Genomic DNA, 15502 nt, shown 5'->3' with positions numbered 1-15502 from the left:
CAGCAACAGCAAGGTGCTAAGCAATTCAGTGAGACCCTGGTCTCTAAATAAAATACAAAATAGGGCTGGGGATGTGGCTCAGTGATTGAGTATCCCTGAGTTCAATCCCCAGTACCCATCCCCCACAAAGAAAAGAACTAAAATCACCTTTGTCTTATAGCTTATTTAACTTAAGCAAATAAACAAGCCCCCACCCTCCAAAAAACAGTTTTTCACTCCTCAAATCCCCCCTAAGATCCCTAGGCTTGTGATTCCCTTGGTGAATGAGGAAGTAGTAGTGGTTTCAAAAAATTGGAAGTTTATTACTAATACAAAGGAAGGCTGGAGTCTGGCTGGTGGGGAACCTATGGTGTCCCCCATGATCCAGGCTTCTTTTATCTTTTTGTTCTACCATCCACAGCAACGGCTTTCATCTTTGAGATAACTTCATAGCCCATATGTCAGCTAGAGTTCCAGCGACCACATTGATCTTCCTGCTCCAGGAGGCCAGGGGAGGAGGGTGAAGGGGAAAGGAGTGTGTCACTAGTATATCCCCTCTTATGGAGTCTTCTCGGAAGACTCACCCAACAACTTCTGCTGAATACGTCACTGGTTTAATAACTCAGGCTGCCAATGTGGCTGCCAGAGGTAGGCTTTCAGCTGAGTTCATTGCCACCCAGATTAAAATCTGGGTTGTGTTCCTAAGGGAAAAGGTGAGAGTTGGATACTGGATGGGCAACTGTCAGTTTCTGCCCCACCCTACTTAACAAACCAGTCCTTCTGTGTTCAGATCTGCTTCTGTGTTCAGATCTGCTGCTCAGTGTCTGCTCTGCAAGGAGACCAGGGTTCTGGAGGCAATTACTCTCTCCACAGGCACTTAGCATTAAAAGCCGGGATCTCAGCTGGGTATTGTGGTGCACGCCTGTAATCCCAGTGACTCGAGGCTGAGGCAAGAGAAGTGCAAATTCAAAGCCAGACTTAGGTTACTTAGGACCTTGCAAGGACCTAGTAACTGTCTCAAAATAAAATATAAAAAGGGCTAGGGACATGGTTCAGTGGTTAAGTACTCCTGGGTTCAATCTCTGGTACCAGAAAAAAAACCCGACCACAACTAAAAGCTGGGATCCTGCACCTCTCTCCAAGGATCTTCTGTCTATCATCTTCTGACCTTTCCAGTAAGGACCATTCTTGAGCACTTACTATCTTCAATTAGAACACATAGTCCTTCATTAGAATCTTCACTCTGAGTTAACTCAGCACGCTTGAATTTCTTCTCTGACATGCTCCGTCAGGCCCCGTTCACACCTATCTTTGTTCATGAGTCTTTCCCTAGAAACACAGTCTTTCCAACACAGGCCTTCTCTTCAACGTTGGTTTCTAGCTTCCTTCTGGCACTACTCTGGTGGATAAGGCAGCCGGAGCAACAGAAGGGCTGTGATCAACAAGAGCTGAGTGGAATCTGGTCTTCAAACATCAGGGATGAGAGTATAATTTTGCCTTGGGACAGAGATAAGGACAATGATTCCTTCTTCACTTCTTCCAAGGCCTCTGGCCCCTTCTTGGCACATTTCAGTCTTCTTGCATAGCCTTGTGAGCCTCTGTTAGCAATGAACAGCACAGATACAGCGATGAAGAGAATTATTGTCTCACTAGAGACAAAACATCTGCTCCCCACTCACCTGCACAAAAGCCAGGAAAAAAAAAATCTGTGCTATTGGCAACAAAGCATGTTACCTTGAGTCCTCACAAAAAAGACTACCTTCCCTAAGTATGTACTTCTCATTTGCTTCAATCTTTCCATTTTGATTTTAATTACAAACTGAAAGCTATTGTAACTCATAATTTTACATTCTGTTATGTCTTTTCAAAGAGAAACACCACCAGGCAGATGTGAACAATTATCCCCAAATGTGATTCCTTTCTGCTTTTTTTGGTTCTTGAAGTTCAAGGCTTCCAAGGAACAACTAAACTGTGTTTTGAATCATTGGTTGACACTAAACCTACAAGAGAATTTTCTGACTTTGAGTTTTTAAAGTCTTGATAAATCGATCTAGTCGCCTTTTATTAGAGGTGCCCAGAGATTTTTAAACCGAACGACTGTCATAATGCATATTTTTAGGGTCAGATGCTTTCTGATGACCAAACACTGACTGGTGAGAAGGTTGGAGGCACGATAGGTTCTGCTGCTATGCAGAGAGGGCAGGTAAGGAAATTCCAGAAGGTGTTGGCCTGGCTCCTCTCTGCTGTTTAATTTCCACCAATAGATGGTCACATCACTGTTCCAAACATTTCCCATGTATTGTTTGGATTAAAAGGAGCTTTATTCTCCAGGGAAAGCAGACAGCCTAAACTAGGGCGAAGTGCCTTTTGCTGATAAGCCGTTATGTACTCAAACATCACAACACTTTCAATGTGACAGGATCCTTGCAGAGAAGCGAGACTGGGAATGACTCCATTCCCCGGAAGCCCAGTCCCAGTGTCTAAGGGTGTTTCGAGGACTGGATGAACATCAGAGGAGGTGTCATCTTGGAATCCGAGAGGATATACTGAGTAGGGCAGATACCAAAACAGGATTTACACTAGAAGGGTCATTTGAAGGAGAATTTTCCCAGAAATGACATCCTCCCCTGCCTTTGGGTAGAAGACTAGGTCTCTGGCAGCCCTACAGTCTGGGCTTCTTTCCAGGACTGCAGCACCCCTGTGGGCAGTTGAATAGTGTGACCCTGGCAGTGAAGAAACCTTCCCCAAGCATGGCTCTGTGGCCAGAGGAACCTGACCAACACCTACTGAGGAGAAATTGCATTGCCCTTGAAGACCATAGTCCTTTCCCCAAGAGCTTACATGCTTCCCCCCCCACACCCCACTGTACCATAGGCTGATTTTTTCTCCCTTCCCTGTTGTACGATTTGCTCAGAGAATCCTGAGCTACAAAACTCCTGGGACCATGTACAGAATTTTACACACGACCGTGATCCTCAAATAGCTCTATGGTATTGGGCAAATTTATTTCAAATTTACTTCAAACTGATGCTCAATTTCTTTGGGCCTCAGTTGCCACAATTGGAAAATAGAGATTATAATGGTGTTTCCCTCATGGGTGTACAGTGAAATATGATTTGTAAAGCAGCAAAGAACAAATAATGTCTGGATGGTTATTGGTCAGAGCTCCATAAAGATTAGCTATGGCTATAAGTGATAGGTGAGTAATTTCTCCTGTTCTACTTTCTCCCTGAATTTCTATCTCATTAAAACAAATTCACCCTTTCAAACAAAGAACAAAAGATGATAAAATAATCTTGGAATCCCTTAATTCTGTCAATAGTTCTTGAGATACCAAAAGATTGGCATGTGCATGACTCCTTTTAATTATACAAAGTCTATGCTGATCTAGTTAAGTTTTAATCTAATGATAAAAAAGCTAAATCACATTTGTTAACTATCAGCACTCGGGCTTCAGGAACATGTGGATAAAATGTAACTAATGTTATCTTGGTCCAAATTCCTTTTTTGTGACCCATGGTTGTCTCAATGAACTTTTGCTGGGTTTTTGTTTGTTTGTTTTTCTTGGTTACAGCAGAGAGTAAAAAAAGAGCATCCAGACTTTCTCACGTGGAGATAGACTGATGCCAAATGAGGTCTGCAGAGGCCTCATTTTGGCTTCTCTGGTCACTGTGTTGAATGTAATTTCACGCACACTGAAGATAGTCCATTAGTTCTTGGCAAGGAAAATTAAGTTTTCAAAGTTGCTCTCTCTAACAAGCCTCCCCTTTCTCATACACAAAACCTTATTGAAAGCAAGACTCTCCCCAGTTCACGGAGAGGAGGAGCAGTCTCCACCTGAAATTGCCCTGCTGTACCTCTGAGGATCATCACGGCCAGGATGTCCCTGGACTCTGATTTGATTTGGATCATTCATTAAGTTCCAGTTCACAACCCAAAGTAAAATCTCTCTTCCTTCCAGGAGGGAAGCATTTTTATTTCAAAATCATACAGTAAGGGTTTTGAAAAGTAATTTGCAAATTTCTTTGCCTCTGGGGTAGACATGCCCATTCATGCTTCCCTAAGGCCTTACATGTTTACGTTTACCAATCTTCTGAGCTCTCACCATGCAATTAAAAAGGAAACAGAGATTTTACTCCTATTCCCTACATAATAATGTGAATTGAATCAGATTCTCCCTGAATTATATAGTCCATTGGGCGTGGTCTCTTTGACCTAAATGTTACTCTGCAAGCAAAGCTTTGTTCACAGAGAGAAGTGAACTCTGTACTGAAAGGTGTTAAGGTGCAAAGGATCAATATTTACCAGCAACCAGCATTTTGGAACTTGGTTACTATGGAAACATTGTCAGCTCCAAATGACTGTCATGAGGTGAAAAATATTCTTAAAATAAATGAAACCAGAAAAGGTATATTTATAAACCTCTTGCCAAACACCTATCTATTCACAAAGTAGAACATGTTTTTCAAGCTCTAAATATTCAAAAGATTGGGGCAAGTTTCATGACATAGGATTTTTCTTGAATTAAAAGATTTGCTATGTACCTCCCACCATAATGCCAGTCACCATGTTGTAATGACCTTCATCAAAGTTCAGTCACAGGGGCTGCCACTTCTTGGACTCTGAGCTAAATAAACCTCAACTCTTTATAAAGACTAAAAAAAAAATATATTGCTATTCTCCCCACCACCCCCAAAATGGTCTGTACAAATAACTAATAAAAAAATTTTTAAAGGGAAGGAATTCTGTGATGTTAAAATTCTGCACTAAATTATCGATTGCTTATTTAAAATTAGTAAAATGTTACTTGACGAGAACTATTAGCCTGAATTTTATTTTATTTTTTTTTTATAATATTTATTTTCTGGTTTTCGGCGGACACAGCATCCTTGTTTGTACGTGGTGCTGAGGATCGAACCTGGGCCGCACGCATGCCAGGCAAGCGCGCTACCGCTTGAGCCACATCCCCAGCCCCTAGCCTGAATTTTATTACTTCTTAGTTGCACAGATTATTTATAGAAGGATCAAATAAATAAGTGCTATGAGATATTTTTTTGCACTATGGGGAAAAGATGTTTGCCATACATTAGATTGAAAAAAAAACTTGAAACAGTATTTGCTTTGCTTTGTGAAGCTCTATTATCTCTTACCATCTTACTAATAGAATCACAAATTAATTTAGGGCAGCAATTTACCTAAAAATACTTGACTTCATAACTTCCCTTGCAGCTAGAGGTGGCCATATAATATAGAACCTGCCAATAATACATAGAAGTCCCTGGGAAGGATAGTGTTGGGAGAAAATTCTCCATGTTCATTTACATTTCTGTGCAAATAGAGGCACTTTTATCTGACTGTCTTTGTAAGGATATATATACAGGATACAGACTTGGAAGAGAGAGATATTCTCTCTTCAGAACAAAGGGAAGCTTGCTTTGAACCTTGGAATTCAGAAATAACAATTATCCTCCAGAGTACAGGGAAGGTCTGTCTGCTGCCTGCTATATAAGAATTGGAGTCCAGAAGCTTGGGGTTCCTCTCCTATGAAGGAGTCCCTGCAGGTGCAGGCATTTCTGTGGGCCTATCTATATTGCCCCTGCAGGACTTCAGGGCAAGGGAAACTATCTCACTTAAGTTGCTTACTGTGTTGTGACTGATATAGTCCAAAGTCTGTGACTCAGGAAGCTCATGCCTTCGGCCAGCATCCCCGAAGCTGGGGCAGGCTAACAAGAAAAAAAATCTCAGCCCCTTCACAGTTCTTTATAGGATGTTCCTTCTAGAATAATCATACATACATATGTATGTATGTATATATATGTATGTATATGTATGTGTGTATATATGTGTATGTATATATATACATATGATATATATATATATAAAATACATATATATGGTAGCAGGAAGCTCTTACCCTTTTGCCCTTCAAGTACAGTAACCACGTTGGGACCCTGAAGGACAGTATGAGGACAAAGGCCTAGATACTTAGGATTCAGGCAGATAAAGAAACTGAGTTCCTTACAGTTACTGCTCTCGCCCAGATTGCATCATTTCGGGCCTCTTGTCATGTGAGATAAATGAACTCCAACTTATTCAAATTGATGTTAGTTTTTTTCCAATGAGATTCATCCCTAGAGTTTGTCAAATGTAGAAACATAGTTACTATGTAATGGTAATGTGTCAAACCTACCCAACTTAAGGCTAATATGTTGCTACCTTCTTTACTTCTTGGTCTTGATTTTATCTTTCTTTGTGTTCACTTTGTTGAATGTATCCCTTGTAAACTAATTCAAATCCTTTTGGGGAAGATAGAGGATAAAAATCAATTCTGTAAGCACAATTTAGCCTTTGGCCAAATTTGTCCATGAACTCTTAAAAGTTATCCCTTAAACATTAGTCAAAGGGCTGGGGGAGTAGCTCAGTGGTAGAGCTCTTGCCTGCATTTGTGTGAGGCCCTGGGTGTGATCCCAGTATGGAAAAAAAAAAAAAAAAATATATATATATATATATATATATATATATATATATATATATATATATGACAAACCAACAATCAGAATGGTACCCTCCCATCTCTGCGAACTTCTACCACAGATCATGGAATTTCTTTTAGTTACCTATATGTATCCAGCATCCAGAGCAAGGGCTGGCTCATGGTAGGCCCTCAAATATTTAGTGACCAAGTTTCCTGAAAGATATTGGTTATGCCCTAAGAAAGTTAAGATTTAACAGAGAATATTTTAGTATACTTGGTCTGTCATTTGACTATGATAAGTATCTTGAAAAAAGACCATAGTTCAGTAATTTCTTATCTTTGCTCCTAATGAGTACAAAATGCTGCATGACTTTAAAAATGAAATCAAAAGAACCCATTCAATCTCATAAGTTGGTTCAATAGAATAATAGAAGTAATGACAATTATAATTTTAAAAATCTTAAAATGCTGTCACAAAAATTATTTTTAGAACATTTGATAAACATTGAAACTTATAACTGGAAGAAAAATTAACTAATACATAAAACGAGGATATAGGAGGGTAATTTATATCTTTATGCCAAAAATAAGAGAAAAAAATACAAGAAGTATTTTTTTCTCTTATTTTTTTTCCCTGAGTAAAGTTGTCTTTTGAAATTAAAACAGAAGAGGAAAAAGATGATGATGAAGATAAGAACACAACAAGAATTAGAAGCACCTTAGTAAATTTTCAGTACATGTTATGATTTCTAATTCTGTTGCAAAACCTAACCCACATGAAATCACTTGTGAAACATATATGTCTTTATATGATTTCTGGTTACAAATCTATCAAACCACGATGAGACAGCTTTTCACATCCATTAGGATATTTTGTTTCCTTAATGAAAAATAACAAGTATTGGCAAGAATATGAAGATACTGGGAATCTTCAGTCTTTGATGGTGGCAAGGTAAAGTAGTACAGTCATTGTCAAAAACATTTTGTGGTGTAGTATATATAGTTTCAATGGAATATTACTCAGATTTAAAGAAGAATGAAATTATGGCATTTGGATGGAATTGGAGAATATCATGCAAACAAAACAAAACAAACAAAAAAAGCCAATCCCCCAAACCAAAGGCCAAATGTTTTCTCTAATATGCAGATGCTAATTCACTATAAGGGGGGAGTGGCACTAAAGAAGAAAAGAGTTACCTTAGATTAGATTAGGGAAATGAAGGGAGGGGAGAGGAAGGGTTATGGGAATAGGAAGGATAGTAGAACAAAATAGACATTATTGCTTTATGTATATATGTGACTGCATGACCAATGTGATTCTACAACACGTACACTCAGAAAAATGAGAAATTGTATCCCATCTACATATGACACGTCAAAGTGCATAAGTGCAGTCTATTGTCATGTATAACTAATTAAAATAAATTTAAAAATTAAAAAAAAACAGTTTGTCATTCTGGAAAGTTAAACAGAATCATCATATAAATGCACCCATTCACCCCAAGGTATATAGTGAAAAGAATTGTAAAGAAGGACTCAAAAAAAAAAAATATATGTCCACCATGTTCATAGCAGCATTATCTTCAACAGTCATTCATAGAAACAATCCAACTGTCCATCAAAGGTTGAATGGATAAATAAAATGTGCCATATACAGACAACGGAATGACTCAGCCATTAGAATGAATGGTATTCTGATACTTGCTACAACATAGATGAACCTTGAAATCATGATGGTAAGTGAAGTGAGCCAGGTACAGAAGGACAAATAGCAAGTAGTATATGATTCTATTGAGATATGTGGAATAGGCAAATTCGTGCAAACAGAAAAGTGGCATGGCAGTAACAGGGGCTGTATGATGAGTGAGAAGAGAGTCACTGTTTGTGTTTGGGATAATGAAAAGTCCTAGAGAGAGTGATGACTGCACACGTGGTCAGTGTTCTTAATGCCATTGAACTGCAGAATTAAAAATGGTTAGAATGGCTGAGTGTGGTGGTGCCTATAATCTCAGTGGCTCAGGAGCCTGAGGCAAGAGGATCACAAGTTCAAAGCCAGCTTTAGCAACTTAGCAAGGCTCTGAACAACTTAGTGGGAACTTGTCTTAAATAAAAAAAGGCGGGGGAGAGGCATCTGGGATGCCCCTAGGTTCATCCCTGATTTAAAAAAAAAAATGCCATTTTATGTTATGGATATTTTTTCACATTAAGAAAATTTATGAAACAAATATAAAAAAAATCCCCCAAAGTGGGTTTTTGTTTGTTTGTGCTGGAAAGAGAAAATAGAACAGATTTTAAAATTTTGTTTTTTCTTTCTGTCCTTGCTTTCTTGAAACCCTGCCTGCCCATGCTGTGAGGCAGAGTGACAAGGACACCCCCACGACATTGCTGCGGCTTTTCAGGCTGTGAATTTGAGTGGTCATGTGCCTCAGGAGATTCTGCGTCATCTGGAAAGATTTCTAGCTTGGCAATTTTATTCTAATTCTTCAGCTTTCAAGAGTATGTATCATTGGAGCTTTCCCCAGCCCCCTAAGTATATGTTAGGCCAGAATTTGCTTATGAAAATATTATTTTAGAATTCCTTCCACTTCTATCATCTGTTTGTTTTCCTTTCTGCATATTTCATAATGAAGCATAGAGATTTCTGAATCAGCAGTTATAGTAGTGTGTGCATTAGCTATCACTTCTTTATGACCTACTTTATACACAATTACTAACTCTGGTGAAAGTTCAGGTTTCAATTTGTTTTTGTTTTTTAAATTTTTTTTTTCCCCTGAGACTAACATACATGTCTAAGGAAAAAAGGAAAAGAAAAGACAGACCAAATTTCTCCTGGTGACCAGGGTGGGCATCCTGGATCAGCCCTGAGGCTCCCCATCTCCTTTCTCTCCTGAAAAGGCTCAAGGCTCTCAAATTATACCCTCTGTGCATTCAACAAACACTTCTGGCTGTTGTTCACCACCACCGTGCCACGCTGCAGGAACACAAAGCAGAGGGAGACCAGGTCCCTGTTCTTAGGAGACATACACACCAGGGAAGTTCCCCTCCCACTTTAGTGTGCGGCAAGAGAATCTGGACCCAGGAATCCAGTTCAGTAAGTCCGCATTCCTAATGTCTTCCCAGATCCCTCTGAGGGGGACCCCCAGACCACACCTGGAGAAACAGTGTGACTTGAGGACAGGCAGGGGTCTATTCCCCACTCAAGACAGAAGGAGCCTCAGAGCACTGAGAAAGCACAGGGAAGGGGAGACAAGAATGCCTGAGAGATGAGGGAAGGCTTCACAGAAGAGGACAATGGGCAGGTGGAAAGGCACAGCTGGAACTGTCACCCCAGAATGTGATGGCAAGAATTTGGATCCTGTTCCTCCCAGCCACAGCCTCTGAAGCATTTGTGGGACAGGAGACTCTGGTGCAAGGGGGAACGCTCATCTCTGAGAGGATCCAGATGGATGAAGCAGACCCACAGCTAGCCTTAACCTCTGGCCTTGGGTGATGGATGATGTTACCTGCTTTTCAGGGTTGGGGTAAGAATTAGAGTTGGAGTAAGAATAAAGTGAGCCAATGTGTGGAAAACCCTTAATGCACAATTAACATGATGTCTACTGCTATTTTTATTATTCTAGATTTTTCTCTGGATAGATTCCTAGAAGTGGGGTTACCGGAACAAGGAATCTTATACGTGTTATTAAATGATACAAAAAGAAGTATTAAATGATACCGGCTGAGGCAGGAGGATCGAAAGTTCGAGGCTAACCTGGACAACTTAAAAACACCCTATCTCCAAATAAAATTAAAAGGAGCTGGGGATGTTGTCGATCAGAGACAGAGTGCTTGCCTAGCATGTGTGAGGCTTAGGGTTCAGTCCCCAGTACCACAAAGAAGAAAGAAGGAGGAGGAGGAAGAGAAGGAGGGGAGGAGGTGGTGGGGGGTGTCCTGTTTATGCAATTTTCTTTTAAGTTTCACAAAAGTGGCTCAGTTTGACTACTGGAGATAAAGCTATTCATTTTTATTTATGTGCTGGGTACCTGGACATATGACAAAGTATTGGCAGTGGTCATGTCTGGGTGGGAGGGACAATGGGTGTTTTCTGTGTTCTTTTTGCTGAATTGATAAATAGTAGCTATTATCTTCCTACTACTACTATTCTTCTTCTCTTCCTCTTCCTCCTCTTCCTCTTCCTTTTTCTCTGCCTTATCTTTTCTTCTTCTCCCATTGGAGAAAGAGAGAGAGAGAGAGAGAGAGAGAGAGAGAGAGAGAGAGAGAGAGAGAAAGTGAGCTTATTCCAAATCCTGGAAATTCCTTTAACATTTCTCCCATAGAAGACCCTGTTACAATGCAAATATGTTTCCTGGGAAATGCAACTCCTGGATCTTGTTACACAACCCCCTCCCCAGTTATTGATCCAACTGTCGGGCTCTTGACACCTGGCCCACAGTAAAGACAGATGGAAGGTCTGGGGCAGAGATACCATCCCAGAAAGGCAAGCCCAGAGTCAGAGTGGTGGCAGTGGGGGCCCTGAGAGCTAGAAGGCCCATCAAGAGACACAGGAGGCTCACAAAACCCAAAGCAGTGGGCAGATTGCCAGAGGAGCCCATGAAAGGCAACAGCTGCCCTGCTGTCTGACCTGGCTTGTGTTCAATGGCAAGAGACAGAGGAATGAGCCAGTGGCCTTCTGAGGTTTCTGTGAAAGCCCAGTTATTGGGTGGAAAGAAAGATCCTAAGGCTGCAGATTGCCTATCAGTGTATGCCAATTCTCCTTGGCATACACTTTATACCAGAAGGTTACAGTTTATGCTGAACAGTTCCAAAGTGCTGGTAAGTGAGTCACTCTGGAAGCAACTCTAAGATCTCGGAGTAGATGCTACAACAGTTTGGAATGTTTCATTAAAATATTTTCTATATGAAAACTTCCCTTTCTTGACTATCTTATTACATAGCTATATTACTACAGGCTTCTTTTTAGACAAAATGAAACACTCTAACATTCCCACTAACATTTTCCTACCATAATTGAAATTTTTTGGAGAAATACTTTGAGAGATTTATATTTCTGAAATACAACGGTGTTGCTTTTGATTCCCCCAATTCCCTTAATTCTAATATGGGGCAGAAACCCCTTTTTTCCCAAGGGTTCAAAGAAGCCTCTGAATAACAGAGAAGCTAAAAACCACATTAGAATTGTGCTCCATTTGTATACAAGGAATTGAAAAGCTTTCTGCTATCATGTATAACTGATTAGAACTAATAAAATTTTTTTTAAAAATCCAAATTTCAAGAAACTGAGAGGTTTATGACTCAAGGAGACAGAGTCTGGGTAGAAGGGAGGGTGCTCAGGTTGTCAATATGGACAAAGGCTGACAGTCTTACATTTATTATAACAAAGAAAGGGAGGTGAGGGACCAAAGAGAAGGCTACAAACCCTCCTAGATACTTCTTCTATCCTCACTGTCAACCAGAATTACTCCGGTGGGCTTCTACATGTTCCTATTATTGCAAACAAACCCAACCATGCTGGAAATAATGTTATATCCCTTCTTCAAAAGAGGAAGGCAGTGGGGCTGGGATTGTAGCTCAGTGGTGGAGCGCTTGCCTAGCATGTGTGAGGCAATTGAACTGGATTCGATTCTCAGCATCACATATAAATAAATTTTTAAAAAATAAAATTCTATCAACAATATATATATATATATATATATATATATATATATATAGAGAGAGAGAGAGAGAGAGAGAGAGAGAGAGAGAGATATTTTTTTAAAGAGGAAGAGAGTATTGGGAGAAAGATATGAACAGAGTGCAAGCTACTCAGACCTGCAAGGTTTCCAAAGAGCCCAGTGTTCAGAAGCCCCCATGCAAGGCACTGTGGAGATGCTACCAGAATGTGCAGGGGAAAGGTAATGGGCTCAGGAAGGCCTGGTGCAAACAGAAGCATGAGTGTCCAGCAGCAGAGGAAGCAGATTGAAACCCCCTTGGGGGCTGCACCTTACTGGCACCCATCATCCCTCTCCTTGTCTTTTTCCACAGAGCTTCTGAGCAGAAAGTTGTCCTCTGATCCAGGAAAGAAACCCAGCCCACACTTCAGAGCAGAGTTCCAGATCTGGGCCTTCGCCTGGCTCTGACCTTGAGGGTAAAGGCCCTGGGAGTTGATGCACATCTGTTTCCTGAGCCAGGACCTCAATCTAGATCTGGTTAGAGTGGTGGGGCCTTCCTCTCTGCCCCCTTCATATTTCTGGAGAAGAAGGAAAGCAAGTCTGCAAGAGGCAATTCTGAACAACAAACCGAGCCAAATGGAAGGGGCAAGGAGACACCAAATAGGGAATGAAAGGTTTCCCTGTAACAGTTGGGGTTGCTTTCAGTTGGCTACAATAGAAACCCAACTTCACTGGTTAATAAAACAAAGGGTTACTTTTTTCACATAACAAATCTGAAGTAAGGCCTTCCAAGGAGGTACAGTGGCTTTACAATGTCTGCAATATCTTAGTTTCCTTCTGTGTGTGGGGCCACTCTGAGCTATTTGCATAGCCTCTACTCCGCCTTGAAGCCAAGGAGATTTTGTTCTGGCATTGCAAGTCATTTTGTGGCTTATTACGCAAAGCACATGACCTCAGCTATAGAGGCTTCACTCAGCTATAGAGGCTGCTCTGTAGCTCTGCAGTTGGTCATTACCCATTGGGCTTGGACAGCCCACTTCTTGCCTTATTTGATGAAGAATATTCTATGGAAAAGCCTTTGTGTATCCCCATATAAAAATAAAAAACACAGGCTTACTCTCTTTTCCCAGTGTGGAAGAAGAACCCTTAAGGTCGCAGACCGTCCCACACTCGCATTTCAAAATTATCTCTGGATCCTATGATTTTTCACTGTATTTCACAACCAGCTCACTACATGCTGGGGATCACAGTTTATCTTGCCTGAGCGGGACGCAGGCGAGACCTCTGTCTTCCTACTCTATCACACTCAGAATGTGGCTTTCCTTTTTGTGGTTGCCTCAAGGCCACAACATGGCTACTTTGCCCCTGGCCTTATACCCACATTCCTTCCAGGCAGGAAGAAGGAACAAGGAGAGATGGCATCCATATTTGGAAAGCAACAGTTTTCCATAAATCCCTGGACATATGATAAAGTATTGGCAGTGGTCATGTCTGGATGGGAGGGACAATGGGTGTCATTAGCCATTTCAAGTCTCATTAGCCAGAACCATATCACAAGGACATTCACAGCAGTAGCAGAGCCTGGGCTTTGAACTAGAAGCTGTAACTCCCTGGGGATGTCACCCCATAGGGAACATGGAAAGAATAGATAGTAACTGGTACTATCTGCCTCGTTCTCCACCTATAAAATAGGGTTATAAACTACCTTGAAGAGTTGACAAAATTAAGAGAGAATATAGCTGGTCTTGGTGACACACTGCTATAATCCCAGTGATTTGGGAGGCTGAGGCAGGAGGATTATAAATTTGAGGTCAGCCTCAGTAGTTTATCAAGGTCCTAAATCCTAAACAACTTAGAGAGACTCTGACTCAGAATAAAAAATAAGAAGGGCTGGAGATGTGGTTCGGTGTCAAAACACCCCTGGGTTAAATCCCTAGTGAGAGAGAGAGAGAGAGAGAGAGAGAGAGAGAGAAATATGTAAGCAAATATTGTACTCAGTACCAAAGACATGGTAAGTATTCAGTAAAAGTAATTATATTATTGCATTTCCAGATATGGCATTTAATTCAAACATCCAAGAGTTTTCCCTGAAGGGGCAGAAAATTCATTGGTAAAGACACTTGACCCACTCTGCCTGCAATTCTTCTACAATGAATTGACTTCTGGATTAATGGCTCTTTTCTCAAAAGTCTATTCAATGTTAATAAATCCTAACTGGATTATCATTATGACTCTTCACTTATAATGTGTGACACAGAAAAACAAATCTTGGAGAGACACAAAAGGCAAATGAGCTGTTTTCATTGCTTCGTGGCTACAGCCCTACATATTTCATTTCTGATTCATGGAAAAAAGTATTCAGCACACAGCAGTCAGCAAAATCATGAAACACCTCAGACCAGGGAGTGAAGTCCCAGTGTCTTAGTCACTTGGGCCTAGAAGGCTGACTTGGAAAGTGCTAAGAGCAGGAAAACTTTGACTTGCTTTGAAAATCTGCAGCCCCTCTTACCCACTACAGCCTTGTTTATTTTCACAGCATATTTTTGAAGCTTTTTGTAATGGTTAGGTTCCCCCCCCACACCCTCACCCCTCCCCTTGCAAAGGAAAAGCACAAACATAGCACAAAATGACTTATTTAAAAAGTTTTTATAGGGCCAGTGCTGTGGTTCAGTGGTAGAGCACTTGCCTAGCATGTATGAGGCACTGGGTTGGATTCTCAGCACCACATATAAATAAATAAAGGTCCATTGACAACTAAAAATATATATGTACTATAAAAGAAAGTAATTTATTGGCTTGAGTGACTAAAATGTCCAAGAGTAGAGTTTTAGGCGTGACTGGATCCAGGTGCTCAAATGAAGAATTAAGGAATCATTCTGGTTCTCCCTCTGTGGGTGACAAAACAGGCCCCTCGAAATTTTGAAAAACCAGCCTCTACCTCAGAGCAAAGCCTGTCCAAGGAAGGGACATCACCTTTGTCCTTGGAAAGACCCACAGAGCATTCCTAGGCACATTCCCACCCTGCTAAGTGGTTTATCTACAAATAACAGGAGAGATGTGCTGCGCCAGGTGTCCCTGACTCAGTCAGGCTAGGTGGAGATCCATAGTAACCCCCTAGCAGCCACCAATCAGCATGAGACAGGGAAATACCTGGGATGCCAGATGACCCTCCCAGTAGTTTATGGTGGTTGATAACGTGTTGGGAAACCATGTAGTTCAGCACGTACACCCCTCTTGGCTTAAACCAATCAGTTCAAATAAATCCCCCTCTTGTAGTAATCAATCACCCCTACCCAACTTGTTCCCGCCAGTGAATGTGCTAATCATGTTTTAGAGTTGTTATTTGATTTTCCCGCAGTGTGTGATGATTTGCTAAGAGATGCTATGATGTATGTAGGGG

The 15502-nt window shown here is 40.9% G+C and overlaps 1 long non-coding RNA gene across 1 annotated transcript in view; it reads left to right on the top strand.

Moving 5' to 3' along the window:
- LOC124104729 (uncharacterized) overlaps nt 1–14327 on the top strand; it is a 72323-nt gene extending 57996 nt beyond the window's left edge. The window contains exons 3-4 of the long non-coding RNA XR_006855500.2: nt 12476–12578; nt 14155–14327. This is a non-coding gene — a long non-coding RNA (uncharacterized LOC124104729). The remainder of the gene's footprint in view (nt 1–12475; nt 12579–14154) is intronic.
- The last annotated feature ends 1175 nt before the right edge of the window (nt 14328–15502 follow it).

This window comes from Marmota monax, unplaced genomic scaffold (assembly GCF_021218885.2).
Source record: "Marmota monax isolate L192 unplaced genomic scaffold, Marmota_monax_Labrador192_F-V1.1 WCK01_AAM20220418_F8-fsc00001, whole genome shotgun sequence".
Lineage (NCBI taxonomy): Eukaryota > Metazoa > Chordata > Mammalia > Rodentia > Sciuridae > Marmota > Marmota monax.
This window is presented reverse-complemented; position numbering and strand designations above follow the sequence as displayed.